Genomic DNA, 4,859 nt, shown 5'->3' on the forward strand with positions numbered 1-4,859 from the left:
ATATGGTTCAGTGATTTGCCCAGGGTGCCACAGCTAGTAAGTGTCTGAGGCCCTATTTGAACTCAAGAAGATGAGTCTTCCTGACTCCAGACCTGGTATTCTATCCACTGAGCCACCTAGCTGCCCACTTCTTACTCACTACTCTTGCTTATTTGGCACGTGACATTTTGGTAGTAGTGTTTGACTTTGCTCAGTGACTTTCTCTGCTGCTTTTCTCATTGAAAAACATATTAATTAATTCCCACCTTTTATCCCCATTCTCTCTCCCTTCCCCCCAGCAAAATCAACCACAATCAATTTTTCCTATGCTTATGAACTCTTTCTAGGCTCTTGGTTGAATATGAATTTTCTGCTGACCTTCTTTTAGCTCTACCTGACTCATCTCGTTAGGAAAATCAGTCATAGTCAAGGTTAGAAACAATTAGAATGCTTCTACCACTATTATCATTTGAACTCTTTCCAAAGCATTCCATTTTTGCCGCAGTTTTAATGTATTTCATGCTCGAGTCACTAATAAGTCACAACTGGAATACTATTCGAGTATCCCATGGTTTTATTAAATTTAACTTCAAAAGTAGAGCCAATACTTGGTTCCTTTTGAGCCTCAGGATGACATATCATCTATTCCTTATGTTGGAGTCATAGAGAGTGCTTTCATGTTATCTGCAACATATTTTGGCTTAAGTCTCAAGGAGGGAGTCTTTCCCTCCTCACCTTGAATTTTGGAGCCAAGAAGGAAATGGAAATTCAGTTGGAAAGCAAAGTTACCCCCTTCTCATAAATCTGTGTTTTTGGTCACTGTGGTGTAGTATATACCTTGTCCCTTTAAAGATGTTAACAAGATCACGATTATGAAGTTCAAAACTAGGATTACAGTATACAGTACCAAAGGGAACAGAGCAATGTTCAGGTTGAGGGGCACAAGAGTAAGAATTTCCATCTGCCATCAGCTGAAAAAAAAAAACAGATTGGCATCTTTTGTTCTCCCTCTCTCCTCTCCTCTGCTTTCCTCTCCTCTTCTCTCTTCCCTTCCCTCTTCCCACCTTCATACTCACAGTAATTGATTTGTTTTTCTTCTCTCAAGCTCCTAGTGACTTCCTTAGATTGTGGAGGAGGAAGTCCACTGTCAGGCAAATGAGCCCCTTGGCCTCAGACATGGAGAAAAGCTTCTGTTTCAGAGAAGGGTTCCTGGCATTACCAAGATTTCTGCTCCCAAATACAGTCCTGATGCAAGTCTCTGAATGAGAAGTGAAAAGTGAGGCTGGTGGAGATATAGCAGGCAACTCCCAGGAGAAAACAGAAAGGGCCAATATGGCAAGGGCACAGGACCCATGTGGCAGAAGGCAAGTCTCAGGCCTGGGGGAGGAATAGAATGGAAGGTTTGTGGATGCTAAGCTTCAGGAAGGATGCATACCACATGGATTCAGTGCCATAGGCCAATACTCTGCCTTTTTTGTGACCCTCATGCCCAATAAAAAAGAAAAGGACAACCCCAAGGGGATGGATTCATTTTCTGAAAAGTACAGTTGATTGTATCCAATACTCACACTTCTGGAGCCCCTTCATTGTACCACCTTCTTCAAATGCACCATCAATGGAGGTAGCTTATCTAAAATACAGACCTGCTCTATTAAGTGAGTGGAATTAACAACTTGTCTATTGCAATTAGACCACTGGCCTCTTTCTCATTTCCCTTATGCTAGCCAGGGCCCTCTATAGCCTAGGTCTCAATCATTCATTTCCTGAAATTGTCCTTTTGGTACCAGCCTGGAGCTCTTGGGCTAAGCATATTAAAAGGTTTTGTGCATCTTATACCCACCAGCTACCAAATTAATAATATGAGGTGTTTTATAAATGCTAGTCATTAGCTTCATGGACAGACAGGTGGTACAAATCACCCAGGTTAATGATCAAAAAATGCATTCAATTAACAAGCTGTCCTTTGATAAGACATAAAAGGCACGAGGAGAGTACATCGATGAGTGGGGAGAGTTTTTCACTCCTGGGACAGGCAACCAAATCTATCTTTTTCTTTTAAAGCTGAGAGCTGTTATCCACAAGCATGAACATCATTGGTCCAGGGTGACCACGGATGCTGCCTCCAGTTGGAGGTGCTCTAAGGCAAAAAGAAACTGAAAATTAAGGTCATTATCTTGGTACAGTGGAAAGAATACTGGTTCAAATCTCACCTCTAAGGCTTATTCTCTATTTGACATGGGTCAAGTCACTTAACCTTCTTGGGCCTGAATTGCCTTATTTTGAAAACAAGTGTGTTGGACTGGATTGCTTCTGAGGCCCCTTCCAGCTTGAGCTCTTGTCATCCTGCCATTCTACTTGGATGAATCTGCCAGAAGATGAGTTCACACAAATTGAGGGAGAAACTCCTGATGGGCAACTTTGTTTTCAATCATCTTGAGAGTTTCTAGCCCACAGAGAAAATGAAGGCCCTGGAGGTGTAGGAGAATCAGACATTTCTGATGGAATCAGAGTCAGTGATGTATACAAACACAAGGCTGGGAGGGTGAGCTCCTGATGATGATCTTGATGATGGGGCCTCAGGTTTTCACAACCAACAAACAGCATTTTGCAATTGAAATAAAGGATGCTTGCTTTCCAGCTGAACAGTCATCCTTCTCTTAGTGACGATCAACATACTTGAGCCTAGCGGTCATATAGTTGGGTTTTTTTTTATTAATTTATTTTGACTTATCAACAATCACTTCCATATGCTTTTGAGTTGAAAATTTTTCTCCCCTTCCTCCCCCCCACCCTCCCGAAGACGACGTACAATCTGATATAGGCTTTACATTTACATACCCATGAAACATATTTTCACGTTAGTGAAGTTGTAAGTAAAAATTAAAACCAATAGGAGGAACCATCAGAAAGATGAAACAAAACTCAGCAGAAGGTAAAAATAAGTGATAGCGATTCGACTTCCACAGTTCTTTCTTTCGATGTGGACAGCATTTTCCATCCTGAGGCCTCTGGAGATGTCTTAGATCCTCGTAATGCTGAGAAGGGTTCAGTTTAACCATCTTAGTCATTGCATGATGTGGCTGTTATTGTATACAAAGTCCCCTTGGTTCTGCTCACTTCACTCAGCATCAGACCATATAAGTCTTTCCAGGTTTTTCTGAAGTCAGCCTGTTCATCATTTCTTATAGCACAATAGTATTCCATTACATTCATATACCACAACTTGCTCAGCCATTCCCCAATTGATGGGCATCCTCTCAATTTCCAATTCTTTGCCACCACAAAAAGAGCTGCTATGAATATTTTTGTACATGTGGGTCCTTTTCCCATTTGTTTGATCTCTTTGGGATATAGCCCTAGAAGTGCTATTGCTGGATCAAAGGGTATGCACATTTTTGTAGCCCTTTGGGCATAGTTCCAAATTGTTCTCCAAAATGGTTGGATCATTTCACAACTCCACCAACAATGTATTAGTGTTCCAATTTTCCCACATCTTCTCCAACATTTATCATTTTCCTGTTTTGTCATGTTGGCCAATCTGATAGGTGTGATGTGGTACCTCAGAGTTGTTTTGATTTGCATTTCTCTAATCAATAACGATTTAGAGCATTTTTTCATGACTATAGATGGCTTTAATTTCTTCATCTGAGAACTGTCTGTTCATATCCTTTGACCATTTATCAATTGGGGAATGGCTTGTGTTCTTATAAATTTGTCTTAATTCTCTATATATTTTAGAAATGAGGCCTTTATCAGAGAGACTGGTTGTAAAAATTCTTTCCCAATTTTCTACCTTCCTTCTAATCTTAGTTGCATTGGCTTTGTTTGTGCAAAAACTTTTCAATTTAATGTAATCAAAATTATCCATTTTGCTTTTCATAATGTTCTCTATCTCCTGTTTGGTCATGAATTCTTCTGTTCTCCATAGATCTGATAGGTAAACTATTCCTTGTTCTCCCAGTTTACTTATGGTATCAGCCTTTATATCTAAGTCATGAACCCATTTTGACTTTATTTTGGTATATGGTGTGAGATTTGGGTCTATGCCTAGTTTCTGCCATACTCTTTTCCAGTTTTCCCAGCAGTTTTTTTCAAAGAGTGGGTTCTTATCCCAGAAGCTGGGGTCTTTGGGTTTATCAAATAATAGATTACTATAGTCATTGACTACTGTGTCTTGCATATTTAATCTATTCCACTGATCCACCTCCCTATTTCTTAGCCAGTACCAAGCAGTTTTGATGATTGCTGCTTTATAATACAATTTAAGATCTGGAATTGCTAGGCCACCTTCCCCTGCATTTCTTTTCATTAGTTCCTTTGATATTCTGGACCTTTTGTTTTTCCAAATGAATCTTGTTATTATTTTTTCTAACTCTATAAAATAATTTTTGGTAGTTTGATTGGTATGGCACTGAATAAGTAAATTAGCTTAGGTAGGATTGTCATTTTTATTATATTAGCTCGGCCTACCCATGAGCAACTGATGTTTTTCCAATTATTTAGATCTGACTTTATTTGTGTGAAAAGTGTTTTGTAATTGTGTTCATAGAGTTCCTGGGTTTGTTTCGGGAGGTAGACTCCTAAATATTTTATAATGTCTACAGTAAGTTTAAATGGGATTTCTCTTTCTATCTCTTGCTGTTGGGCTTTGTTGGTAATATATAGAAATGCTGATGATTTATGTGGGTTTATTTTATAGCCTGCAACTTTGCTAAAGTTGTTTATTATTTCAAGTAGTTTTTTACTTGATTCTCTAGGATTCTCTAAGTATATCATCATGTCATCTGCAAAGAGTGATAGCTTTGTTTCTTCTTTGCCTATTCTAATGCCTTCAATTTCTTTTTCTTCTCTTATTGCTAAAGCTAAGGTTTCCAGTACAA

The sequence above is a fragment of the Phascolarctos cinereus genome, unplaced genomic scaffold (genome assembly GCF_003287225.1).
Source record: "Phascolarctos cinereus isolate Bilbo 61053 unplaced genomic scaffold, phaCin_HiC Scaffold_8;HRSCAF=390, whole genome shotgun sequence".
Lineage (NCBI taxonomy): Eukaryota > Metazoa > Chordata > Mammalia > Diprotodontia > Phascolarctidae > Phascolarctos > Phascolarctos cinereus.